The sequence below is a fragment of the Ochotona princeps genome, chromosome 18, assembly GCF_030435755.1.
Source record: "Ochotona princeps isolate mOchPri1 chromosome 18, mOchPri1.hap1, whole genome shotgun sequence".
Taxonomy (NCBI): Eukaryota; Metazoa; Chordata; class Mammalia; order Lagomorpha; family Ochotonidae; genus Ochotona; species Ochotona princeps.
Window position 1 is genome coordinate 49437747 of NC_080849.1, and position 12447 is coordinate 49450193.

General features: G+C 71.4%; 7 non-coding genes across 7 annotated transcripts; all 7 read right to left on the reverse strand.

Annotated features, from left to right (window-relative positions):
- Positions 1–186: 186 nt before the first annotated feature.
- On the reverse strand, positions 187–305 carry LOC131482586 (5S ribosomal RNA). The gene has a single exon (XR_009247128.1). It is a non-coding gene; the product is annotated as a 5S ribosomal RNA (ribosomal RNA).
- A 1880-nt stretch (positions 306–2185) lies between these two features.
- Positions 2186–2304, reverse strand: LOC131482587 (5S ribosomal RNA). The gene has a single exon (XR_009247129.1). It is a non-coding gene; the product is annotated as a 5S ribosomal RNA (ribosomal RNA).
- A 1859-nt stretch (positions 2305–4163) lies between these two features.
- Positions 4164–4282, reverse strand: LOC131482563 (5S ribosomal RNA). Its single transcript, XR_009247106.1, has one exon. It is a non-coding gene; the product is annotated as a 5S ribosomal RNA (ribosomal RNA).
- Positions 4283–6166: 1884 nt separating this feature from the next.
- Positions 6167–6285, reverse strand: LOC131482565 (5S ribosomal RNA). Its single transcript, XR_009247107.1, has one exon. It is a non-coding gene; the product is annotated as a 5S ribosomal RNA (ribosomal RNA).
- Positions 6286–8147: 1862 nt separating this feature from the next.
- Positions 8148–8266, reverse strand: LOC131482566 (5S ribosomal RNA). Its single transcript, XR_009247108.1, has one exon. It is a non-coding gene; the product is annotated as a 5S ribosomal RNA (ribosomal RNA).
- Positions 8267–10128: 1862 nt separating this feature from the next.
- On the reverse strand, positions 10129–10247 carry LOC131482568 (5S ribosomal RNA). The gene has a single exon (XR_009247109.1). It is a non-coding gene; the product is annotated as a 5S ribosomal RNA (ribosomal RNA).
- A 1860-nt stretch (positions 10248–12107) lies between these two features.
- Positions 12108–12226, reverse strand: LOC131482570 (5S ribosomal RNA). The gene has a single exon (XR_009247114.1). It is a non-coding gene; the product is annotated as a 5S ribosomal RNA (ribosomal RNA).
- Between the last annotated feature and the right edge of the window lie 221 nt (positions 12227–12447).

The following is a 12447-nucleotide window of genomic DNA, read 5'->3' on the forward strand; positions in this document are numbered from 1 at the left end:
CTGGGACTGCAGCAGCAGGCAGGGGAAGGGACGCTGGGCAGGCCAGAGCAGGCAGGCAGGGTAGCAGGTGGCAGGTGGCAGGGTGCAGGGTTGGGCGGGCTTTTGGCTGGTGGCGTCCCGGAGTGGGGCTGGGTGGGCGAGCGGGCAGGCGGGAAAAGGAGGGAGCGGGCATGGGCCGGGGGCAAAAGCCTACAGCACCCGGTATTCCCAGGCGGTCTCCCATCCAAGTACTAACCAGGCCCGACCCTGCTTAGCTTCCGAGATCAGACGAGATCGGGCGCGTTCAGGGTGGTATGGCCGTAGACGACAGCCACCGCCTCACACACGCTCTTCAGCCTGCTGCCCCAGCTGCCTGCCCGCCACACGCCCCTCCCCTGCGCCCGCCCGCCCGCCCGCCACACGCCCCTGCTGCCCCTGCCCCTGCTGCTCATGCCCCTGCCCCTGCTGTTGCTCATTCATGCCCCTGCTGCTGCCCCTGCCCGCACCGCCGGGACAACGCTGGACCACCTCCTGCTTCAGCGGCCCCCAGGCCACTCCAGCTCTCCTCTCAGGCCGCCTCCCCCTGCCCGCAGCCAGGGCGCCTCACCCCGCACCCCCGCATTCTCCTCCTCCCTCCAGGCTCCCGCACCTGGGAAGGCGCCGCCGGCGGACAGGGCTGGGCGGGGTGGGCTTCGGGGGGCGCCTCACACTGCCCAGCCCTGCCCTCCTACGGCTCCGCCTGCCGCTGGGAGCCCTGGCAGCTGACACACGCCCGCACGCCCGCCCGCACGCACCCACGGGGTCCCAGACACCCAGCCCCGGTGGGCCCCGTTGACACCTGGGGCCCCGCGGACGCACCCCCATCCCCCAGCCCACCCCCTCGCCCACCCCCACCCCTTCCCCCACAGCCACCCTCACTCCCACCCACCCAGCAAGCAAGCAAGCAATCAGCCACGCTGGGCACTACGATGGCTCGGGACCTGGGACCGGGCACCCGGGGCCGAGGGCCGTGAGGGAGCCGGGCTCGGCGGGCCACGCCGCACGGCCCACTCCAGCGCACGGGGTCACCCTCACCCACCGACTGATGCACACACGCACGCACAGGCGCACGCAGGGACCCCACGCACTGGCCAGCACGCAGGCAGCAGGCACGCAGTCCTACACCACCCACAGGCCTCGAGACACAGAGGCATTTCGGTCCACAGGGCAGGTTTGCCCACGCCACGGGGGTGGGGTGGGGGCGCCTCGGCATCCCCTACACCCGGGGGGCGGGACTGCTGCGGGCGGTGGGAGGTGTGTCTGCGAGGGCCAGGGAGGGGGCCAACGGGCAGGCGAGTGTGGCGCTGGGCCTCCGGCCAGCCGGCCGGGCCTTGGGATTCTGCCTGAGTCAGGGCTGAGGGTCTTGGCTGTAGGGGTGTGTGGGGTGTGTGTGTGTGTGTGTGTGTGTGTGTGTGCGCGCGCGCGTGTGAGCGAGGCCAAGAGGGAGAGGGGATACACAGGCAGAGAGAGAGAGAGAGAGAGAGAGAGAGTTGTTACCGGCCAGGTGGGTGGGTTGGTGGGTGAGGGGGTCCCTCGGGTGGGCTCTGGCAGGTGGCGTGTAGGCAAGTTTCTCCCCAGGCCTGGCCCAGGACCACTGAGTGTGCATGCGGTGGGCCCTGAGCAGTGGCAAGCCTGGGCTGGCGAGGTGGTGCTGCTGTTGGTGCTGTTGGGGGCTGGCTGCGGGCGCTGTGTGCCCTGGAGGAACACACACGATTGGGGGTGTGGGTGTGGGTGTGGGTGTGGGCAGGTGCCCAGGGAGCCTGCGGGCGGAGGGCAGATCCTGGCGCGCGTGAGTGTGTGCGCGCCTGGCAGAGAAGGTTGGCTGGGGGGCTGTGTGTGTGTGTGGCAGGTGGCAGGGTGCAGGGTTGGGCGGGCTGGGGCGCTGGCTAGTGTGTGTGGGGCCACACACACAACGGGGTGGCACCGTCGCATGCGGCGGCGGGCGGGTGGGTTGGGGGCGTGGGAGGCGTGTGGCGGAGCGCTGGGACTGCAGCAGCAGGCAGGGGAAGGGACGCTGGGCAGGCCAGAGCAGGCAGGCAGGGTAGCAGGTGGCAGGTGGCAGGGTGCAGGGTTGGGCGGGCTTTTGGCTGGTGGCGTCCCGGAGTGGGGCTGGGTGGGCGAGCGGGCAGGCGGGAAAAGGAGGGAGCGGGCATGGGCCGGGGGCAAAAGCCTACAGCACCCGGTATTCCCAGGCGGTCTCCCATCCAAGTACTAACCAGGCCCGACCCTGCTTAGCTTCCGAGATCAGACGAGATCGGGCGCGTTCAGGGTGGTATGGCCGTAGACGACAGCCACCGCCTCACACACGCTCTTCAGCCTGCTGCCCCAGCTGCCTGCCCGCCACACGCCCCTCCCCTGCGCCCGCCCGCCCGCCCGCCACACGCCCCTGCTGCCCCTGCCCCTGCTGCTCATGCCCCTGCCCCTGCTGTTGCTCATTCATGCCCCTGCTGCTGCCCCTGCCCGCACCGCCGGGACAACGCTGGACCACCTCCTGCTTCAGCGGCCCCCAGGCCACTCCAGCTCTCCTCTCAGGCCGCCTCCCCCTGCCCGCAGCCAGGGCGCCTCACCCCGCACCCCCGCATTCTCCTCCTCCCTCCAGGCTCCCGCACCTGGGAAGGCGCCGCCGGCGGACAGGGCTGGGCGGGGTGGGCTTCGGGGGGCGCCTCACACTGCCCAGCCCTGCCCTCCTACGGCTCCGCCTGCCGCTGGGAGCCCTGGCAGCTGACACACGCCCGCACGCCCGCCCGCACGCACCCACGGGGTCCCAGACACCCAGCCCCGGTGGGCCCCGTTGACACCTGGGGCCCCGCGGACGCACCCCCATCCCCCAGCCCACCCCCTCGCCCACCCCCACCCCTTCCCCCACAGCCACCCTCACTCCCACCCACCCAGCAAGCAAGCAAGCAATCAGCCACGCTGGGCACTACGATGGCTCGGGACCTGGGACCGGGCACCCGGGGCCGAGGGCCGTGAGGGAGCCGGGCTCGGCGGGCCACGCCGCACGGCCCACTCCAGCGCACGGGGTCACCCTCACCCACCGACTGATGCACACACGCACGCACAGGCGCACGCAGGGACCCCACGCACTGGCCAGCACGCAGGCAGCAGGCACGCAGTCCTACACCACCCACAGGCCTCGAGACACAGAGGCATTTCGGTCCACAGGGCAGGTTTGCCCACGCCACGGGGGTGGGGTGGGGGCGCCTCGGCATCCCCTACACCCGGGGGGCGGGACTGCTGCGGGCGGTGAGAGGTGTGTCTGCGAGGGCCGGGGAGGGGGCCAACGGGCAGGCGAGTGTGGCGCTGGGCCTCCGGCCAGCCGGCCGGGCCTTGGGATTCTGCCTGAGTCAGGGCTGAGGGTCTTGGCTGTAGGGGTGTTGGGTGTGTGTGTGTGTGTGTGTGTGTGCGCGCGCGCGTGTGAGCGAGGCCAAGAGGGAGAGGGGATACACAGGCAGAGAGAGAGAGAGAGAGTTGTTACCGGCCAGGTGGGTGGGTTGGTGGGTGAGGGGGTCCCTCGGGTGGGCTCTGGCAGGTGGCGTGTAGGCAAGTTTCTCCCCAGGCCTGGCCCAGGACCACTGAGTGTGCATGCGGTGGGCCCTGAGCAGTGGCAAGCCTGGGCTGGCGAGGTGGTGCTGCTGTTGGTGCTGTTGGGGGCTGGCTGCGGGCGCTGTGTGCCCTGGAGGAACACACACGATTGGGGGTGTGGGTGTGGGTGTGGGTGTGGGCAGGTGCCCAGGGAGCCTGCGGGCGGAGGGCAGATCCTGGCGCGCGTGAGTGTGTGCGCGCCTGGCAGAGAAGGTTGGCTGGGGGGCTGTGTGTGTGTGTGGCAGGTGGCAGGGTGCAGGGTTGGGCGGGCTGGGGCGCTGGCTAGTGTGTGTGGGGCCACACACACAACGGGGTGGCACCGTCGCATGCGGCGGCGGGCGGGTGGGTTGGGGGCGTGGGAGGCGTGTGGCGGAGCGCTGGGACTGCAGCAGCAGGCAGGGGAAGGGACGCTGGGCAGGCCAGAGCAGGCAGGCAGGGTAGCAGGTGGCAGGTGGCAGGGAAAGCAGGCCGGGCTTTTGGCTGGTGGCGTCCCGGAGTGGGGCTGGGTGGGCGAGCGGGCAGGCGGGAAAAGGAGGGAGCGGGCATGGGCCGGGGGCAAAAGCCTACAGCACCCGGTATTCCCAGGCGGTCTCCCATCCAAGTACTAACCAGGCCCGACCCTGCTTAGCTTCCGAGATCAGACGAGATCGGGCGCGTTCAGGGTGGTATGGCCGTAGACGACAGCCACCGCCTCACACACGCTCTTCAGCCTGCTGCCCCAGCTGCCTGCCCGCCACACGCCCCTCCCCTGCGCCCGCCCGCCCGCCCGCCACACGCCCCTGCTGCCCCTGCCCCTGCTGCTCATGCCCCTGCCCCTGCTGTTGCTCATTCATGCCCCTGCTGCTGCCCCTGCCCGCACCGCCGGGACAACGCTGGACCACCTCCTGCTTCAGCGGCCCCCAGGCCACTCCAGCTCTCCTCTCAGGCCGCCTCCCCCTGCCCGCAGCCAGGGCGCCTCACCCCGCACCCCCGCATTCTCCTCCTCCCTCCAGGCTCCCGCACCTGGGAAGGCGCCGCCGGCGGACAGGGCTGGGCGGGGTGGGCTTCGGGGGGCGCCTCACACTGCCCAGCCCTGCCCTCCTACGGCTCCGCCTGCCGCTGGGAGCCCTGGCAGCTGACACACGCCCGCACGCCCGCCCGCACGCACCCACGGGGTCCCAGACACCCAGCCCCGGTGGGCCCCGTTGACACCTGGGGCCCCGCGGACGCACCCCCATCCCCCAGCCCACCCCCTCGCCCACCCCCACCCCTTCCCCCACAGCCACCCTCACTCCCACCCACCCAGCAAGCAAGCAAGCAATCAGCCACGCTGGGCACTACGATGGCTCGGGACCTGGGACCGGGCACCCGGGGCCGAGGGCCGTGAGGGAGCCGGGCTCGGCGGGCCACGCCGCACGGCCCACTCCAGCGCACGGGGTCACCCTCACCCACCGACTGATGCACACACGCACGCACAGGCGCACGCAGGGACCCCACGCACTGGCCAGCACGCAGGCAGCAGGCACGCAGTCCTACACCACCCACAGGCCTCGAGACACAGAGGCATTTCGGTCCACAGGGCAGGTTTGCCCACGCCACGGGGGTGGGGTGGGGGCGCCTCGGCATCCCCTACACCCGGGGGGCGGGACTGCTGCGGGCGGTGGGAGGTGTGTCTGCGAGGGCCAGGGAGGGGGCCAACGGGCAGGCGAGTGTGGCGCTGGGCCTCCGGCCAGCCGGCCGGGCCTTGGGATTCTGCCTGAGTCAGGGCTGAGGGTCTTGGCTGTAGGGGTGTGTGGGGTGTGTGTGTGTGTGTGTGTGTGTGTGTGTGCGCGCGCGCGTGTGAGCGAGGCCAAGAGGGAGAGGGGATACACAGGCAGAGAGAGAGAGAGAGAGAGAGAGAGAGAGAGAGTTGTTACCGGCCAGGTGGGTGGGTTGGTGGGTGAGGGGGTCCCTCGGGTGGGCTCTGGCAGGTGGCGTGTAGGCAAGTTTCTCCCCAGGCCTGGCCCAGGACCACTGAGTGTGCATGCGGTGGGCCCTGAGCAGTGGCAAGCCTGGGCTGGCGAGGTGGTGCTGCTGTTGGTGCTGTTGGGGGCTGGCTGCGGGCGCTGTGTGCCCTGGAGGAACACACACGATTGGGGGTGTGGGTGTGGGTGTGGGTGTGGGCAGGTGCCCAGGGAGCCTGCGGGCGGAGGGCAGATCCTGGCGCGCGTGAGTGTGTGCGCGCCTGGCAGAGAAGGTTGGCTGGGGGGCTGTGTGTGTGTGTGGCAGGTGGCTGTGCAGGGTTGGGCGGGCTGGGGCGCTGGCTAGTGTGTGTGGGGCCACACACACAACGGGGTGGCACCGTCGCATGCGGCGGCGGGCGGGTGGGTTGGGGGCGTGGGAGGCGTGTGGCGGAGCGCTGGGACTGCAGCAGCAGGCAGGGGAAGGGACGCTGGGCAGGCCAGAGCAGGCAGGCAGGGTAGCAGGTGGCAGGTGGCAGGGTGCAGGGTTGGGCGGGCTTTTGGCTGGTGGCGTCCCGGAGTGGGGCTGGGTGGGCGAGCGGGCAGGCGGGAAAAGGAGGGAGCGGGCATGGGCCGGGGGCAAAAGCCTACAGCACCCGGTATTCCCAGGCGGTCTCCCATCCAAGTACTAACCAGGCCCGACCCTGCTTAGCTTCCGAGATCAGACGAGATCGGGCGCGTTCAGGGTGGTATGGCCGTAGACGACAGCCACCGCCTCACACACGCTCTTCAGCCTGCTGCCCCAGCTGCCTGCCCGCCACACGCCCCTCCCCTGCGCCCGCCCGCCCGCCCGCCACACGCCCCTGCTGCCCCTGCCCCTGCTGCTCATGCCCCTGCCCCTGCTGTTGCTCATTCATGCCCCTGCTGCTGCCCCTGCCCGCACCGCCGGGACAACGCTGGACCACCTCCTGCTTCAGCGGCCCCCAGGCCACTCCAGCTCTCCTCTCAGGCCGCCTCCCCCTGCCCGCAGCCAGGGCGCCTCACCCCGCACCCCCGCATTCTCCTCCTCCCTCCAGGCTCCCGCACCTGGGAAGGCGCCGCCGGCGGACAGGGCTGGGCGGGGTGGGCTTCGGGGGGCGCCTCACACTGCCCAGCCCTGCCCTCCTACGGCTCCGCCTGCCGCTGGGAGCCCTGGCAGCTGACACACGCCCGCACGCCCGCCCGCACGCACCCACGGGGTCCCAGACACCCAGCCCCGGTGGGCCCCGTTGACACCTGGGGCCCCGCGGACGCACCCCCATCCCCCAGCCCACCCCCTCGCCCACCCCCACCCCTTCCCCCACAGCCACCCTCACTCCCACCCACCCAGCAAGCAAGCAAGCAATCAGCCACGCTGGGCACTACGATGGCTCGGGACCTGGGACCGGGCACCCGGGGCCGAGGGCCGTGAGGGAGCCGGGCTCGGCGGGCCACGCCGCACGGCCCACTCCAGCGCACGGGGTCACCCTCACCCACCGACTGATGCACACACGCACGCACAGGCGCACGCAGGGACCCCACGCACTGGCCAGCACGCAGGCAGCAGGCACGCAGTCCTACACCACCCACAGGCCTCGAGACACAGAGGCATTTCGGTCCACAGGGCAGGTTTGCCCACGCCACGGGGGTGGGGTGGGGGCGCCTCGGCATCCCCTACACCCGGGGGGCGGGACTGCTGCGGGCGGTGAGAGGTGTGTCTGCGAGGGCCGGGGAGGGGGCCAACGGGCAGGCGAGTGTGGCGCTGGGCCTCCGGCCAGCCGGCCGGGCCTTGGGATTCTGCCTGAGTCAGGGCTGAGGGTCTTGGCTGTAGGGGTGTTGGGTGTGTGTGTGTGTGTGTGTGTGTGCGCGCGCGCGTGTGAGCGAGGCCAAGAGGGAGAGGGGATACACAGGCAGAGAGAGAGAGAGAGAGTTGTTACCGGCCAGGTGGGTGGGTTGGTGGGTGAGGGGGTCCCTCGGGTGGGCTCTGGCAGGTGGCGTGTAGGCAAGTTTCTCCCCAGGCCTGGCCCAGGACCACTGAGTGTGCATGCGGTGGGCCCTGAGCAGTGGCAAGCCTGGGCTGGCGAGGTGGTGCTGCTGTTGGTGCTGTTGGGGGCTGGCTGCGGGCGCTGTGTGCCCTGGAGGAACACACACGATTGGGGGTGTGGGTGTGGGTGTGGGTGTGGGCAGGTGCCCAGGGAGCCTGCGGGCGGAGGGCAGATCCTGGCGCGCGTGAGTGTGTGCGCGCCTGGCAGAGAAGGTTGGCTGGGGGGCTGTGTGTGTGTGTGGCAGGTGGCAGGGTGCAGGGTTGGGCGGGCTGGGGCGCTGGCTAGTGTGTGTGGGGCCACACACACAACGGGGTGGCACCGTCGCATGCGGCGGCGGGCGGGTGGGTTGGGGGCGTGGGAGGCGTGTGGCGGAGCGCTGGGACTGCAGCAGCAGGCAGGGGAAGGGACGCTGGGCAGGCCAGAGCAGGCAGGCAGGGTAGCAGGTGGCAGGTGGCAGGGTGCAGGGTTGGGCGGGCTTTTGGCTGGTGGCGTCCCGGAGTGGGGCTGGGTGGGCGAGCGGGCAGGCGGGAAAAGGAGGGAGCGGGCATGGGCCGGGGGCAAAAGCCTACAGCACCCGGTATTCCCAGGCGGTCTCCCATCCAAGTACTAACCAGGCCCGACCCTGCTTAGCTTCCGAGATCAGACGAGATCGGGCGCGTTCAGGGTGGTATGGCCGTAGACGACAGCCACCGCCTCACACACGCTCTTCAGCCTGCTGCCCCAGCTGCCTGCCCGCCACACGCCCCTCCCCTGCGCCCGCCCGCCCGCCCGCCACACGCCCCTGCTGCCCCTGCCCCTGCTGCTCATGCCCCTGCCCCTGCTGTTGCTCATTCATGCCCCTGCTGCTGCCCCTGCCCGCACCGCCGGGACAACGCTGGACCACCTCCTGCTTCAGCGGCCCCCAGGCCACTCCAGCTCTCCTCTCAGGCCGCCTCCCCCTGCCCGCAGCCAGGGCGCCTCACCCCGCACCCCCGCATTCTCCTCCTCCCTCCAGGCTCCCGCACCTGGGAAGGCGCCGCCGGCGGACAGGGCTGGGCGGGGTGGGCTTCGGGGGGCGCCTCACACTGCCCAGCCCTGCCCTCCTACGGCTCCGCCTGCCGCTGGGAGCCCTGGCAGCTGACACACGCCCGCACGCCCGCCCGCACGCACCCACGGGGTCCCAGACACCCAGCCCCGGTGGGCCCCGTTGACACCTGGGGCCCCGCGGACGCACCCCCATCCCCCAGCCCACCCCCTCGCCCACCCCCACCCCTTCCCCCACAGCCACCCTCACTCCCACCCACCCAGCAAGCAAGCAAGCAATCAGCCACGCTGGGCACTACGATGGCTCGGGACCTGGGACCGGGCACCCGGGGCCGAGGGCCGTGAGGGAGCCGGGCTCGGCGGGCCACGCCGCACGGCCCACTCCAGCGCACGGGGTCACCCTCACCCACCGACTGATGCACACACGCACGCACAGGCGCACGCAGGGACCCCACGCACTGGCCAGCACGCAGGCAGCAGGCACGCAGTCCTACACCACCCACAGGCCTCGAGACACAGAGGCATTTCGGTCCACAGGGCAGGTTTGCCCACGCCACGGGGGTGGGGTGGGGGCGCCTCGGCATCCCCTACACCCGGGGGGCGGGACTGCTGCGGGCGGTGAGAGGTGTGTCTGCGAGGGCCGGGGAGGGGGCCAACGGGCAGGCGAGTGTGGCGCTGGGCCTCCGGCCAGCCGGCCGGGCCTTGGGATTCTGCCTGAGTCAGGGCTGAGGGTCTTGGCTGTAGGGGTGTTGGGTGTGTGTGTGTGTGTGTGTGTGTGCGCGCGCGCGTGTGAGCGAGGCCAAGAGGGAGAGGGGATACACAGGCAGAGAGAGAGAGAGAGAGTTGTTACCGGCCAGGTGGGTGGGTTGGTGGGTGAGGGGGTCCCTCGGGTGGGCTCTGGCAGGTGGCGTGTAGGCAAGTTTCTCCCCAGGCCTGGCCCAGGACCACTGAGTGTGCATGCGGTGGGCCCTGAGCAGTGGCAAGCCTGGGCTGGCGAGGTGGTGCTGCTGTTGGTGCTGTTGGGGGCTGGCTGCGGGCGCTGTGTGCCCTGGAGGAACACACACGATTGGGGGTGTGGGTGTGGGTGTGGGTGTGGGCAGGTGCCCAGGGAGCCTGCGGGCGGAGGGCAGATCCTGGCGCGCGTGAGTGTGTGCGCGCCTGGCAGAGAAGGTTGGCTGGGGGGCTGTGTGTGTGTGTGGCAGGTGGCAGGGTGCAGGGTTGGGCGGGCTGGGGCGCTGGCTAGTGTGTGTGGGGCCACACACACAACGGGGTGGCACCGTCGCATGCGGCGGCGGGCGGGTGGGTTGGGGGCGTGGGAGGCGTGTGGCGGAGCGCTGGGACTGCAGCAGCAGGCAGGGGAAGGGACGCTGGGCAGGCCAGAGCAGGCAGGCAGGGTAGCAGGTGGCAGGTGGCAGGGTGCAGGGTTGGGCGGGCTTTTGGCTGGTGGCGTCCCGGAGTGGGGCTGGGTGGGCGAGCGGGCAGGCGGGAAAAGGAGGGAGCGGGCATGGGCCGGGGGCAAAAGCCTACAGCACCCGGTATTCCCAGGCGGTCTCCCATCCAAGTACTAACCAGGCCCGACCCTGCTTAGCTTCCGAGATCAGACGAGATCGGGCGCGTTCAGGGTGGTATGGCCGTAGACGACAGCCACCGCCTCACACACGCTCTTCAGCCTGCTGCCCCAGCTGCCTGCCCGCCACACGCCCCTCCCCTGCGCCCGCCCGCCCGCCCGCCACACGCCCCTGCTGCCCCTGCCCCTGCTGCTCATGCCCCTGCCCCTGCTGTTGCTCATTCATGCCCCTGCTGCTGCCCCTGCCCGCACCGCCGGGACAACGCTGGACCACCTCCTGCTTCAGCGGCCCCCAGGCCACTCCAGCTCTCCTCTCAGGCCGCCTCCCCCTGCCCGCAGCCAGGGCGCCTCACCCCGCACCCCCGCATTCTCCTCCTCCCTCCAGGCTCCCGCACCTGGGAAGGCGCCGCCGGCGGACAGGGCTGGGCGGGGTGGGCTTCGGGGGGCGCCTCACACTGCCCAGCCCTGCCCTCCTACGGCTCCGCCTGCCGCTGGGAGCCCTGGCAGCTGACACACGCCCGCACGCCCGCCCGCACGCACCCACGGGGTCCCAGACACCCAGCCCCGGTGGGCCCCGTTGACACCTGGGGCCCCGCGGACGCACCCCCATCCCCCAGCCCACCCCCTCGCCCACCCCCACCCCTTCCCCCACAGCCACCCTCACTCCCACCCACCCAGCAAGCAAGCAAGCAATCAGCCACGCTGGGCACTACGATGGCTCGGGACCTGGGACCGGGCACCCGGGGCCGAGGGCCGTGAGGGAGCCGGGCTCGGCGGGCCACGCCGCACGGCCCACTCCAGCGCACGGGGTCACCCTCACCCACCGACTGATGCACACACGCACGCACAGGCGCACGCAGGGACCCCACGCACTGGCCAGCACGCAGGCAGCAGGCACGCAGTCCTACACCACCCACAGGCCTCGAGACACAGAGGCATTTCGGTCCACAGGGCAGGTTTGCCCACGCCACGGGGGTGGGGTGGGGGCGCCTCGGCATCCCCTACACCCGGGGGGCGGGACTGCTGCGGGCGGTGAGAGGTGTGTCTGCGAGGGCCGGGGAGGGGGCCAACGGGCAGGCGAGTGTGGCGCTGGGCCTCCGGCCAGCCGGCCGGGCCTTGGGATTCTGCCTGAGTCAGGGCTGAGGGTCTTGGCTGTAGGGGTGTTGGGTGTGTGTGTGTGTGTGTGTGTGTGCGCGCGCGCGTGTGAGCGAGGCCAAGAGGGAGAGGGGATACACAGGCAGAGAGAGAGAGAGAGAGTTGTTACCGGCCAGGTGGGTGGGTTGGTGGGTGAGGGGGTCCCTCGGGTGGGCTCTGGCAGGTGGCGTGTAGGCAAGTTTCTCCCCAGGCCTGGCCCAGGACCACTGAGTGTGCATGCGGTGGGCCCTGAGCAGTGGCAAGCCTGGGCTGGCGAGGTGGTGCTGCTGTTGGTGCTGTTGGGGGCTGGCTGCGGGCGCTGTGTGCCCTGGAGGAACACACACGATTGGGGGTGTGGGTGTGGGTGTGGGTGTGGGCAGGTGCCCAGGGAGCCTGCGGGCGGAGGGCAGATCTTGGCGCGCGTGAGTGTGTGCGCGCCTGGCAGAGAAGGTTGGCTGGGGGGCTGTGTGTGTGTGTGGCAGGTGGCTGTGCAGGGTTGGGCGGGCTGGGGCGCTGGCTAGTGTGTGTGGGGCCACACACACAACGGGGTGGCACCGTCGCATGCGGCGGCGGGCGGGTGGGTTGGGGGCGTGGGAGGCGTGTGGCGGAGCGCTGGGACTGCAGCAGCAGGCAGGGGAAGGGACGCTGGGCAGGCCAGAGCAGGCAGGCAGGGTAGCAGGTGGCAGGTGGCAGGGTGCAGGGTTGGGCGGGCTTTTGGCTGGTGGCGTCCCGGAGTGGGGCTGGGTGGGCGAGCGGGCAGGCGGGAAAAGGAGGGAGCGGGCATGGGCCGGGGGCAAAAGCCTACAGCACCCGGTATTCCCAGGCGGTCTCCCATCCAAGTACTAACCAGGCCCGACCCTGCTTAGCTTCCGAGATCAGACGAGATCGGGCGCGTTCAGGGTGGTATGGCCGTAGACGACAGCCACCGCCTCACACACGCTCTTCAGCCTGCTGCCCCAGCTGCCTGCCCGCCACACGCCCCTCCCCTGCGCCCGCCCGCCCGCCCGCCACACGCCCCTGCTGCCCCTGCCCCTGCTGCTCATGCCCCTGCCCCTGCTGTTGCTCATTCATGCCCCTGCTGCTGCCCCTGCCCGCACCGCCGGGACAACGCTGGACCACCTCCTGCTTCAGCGGCCCC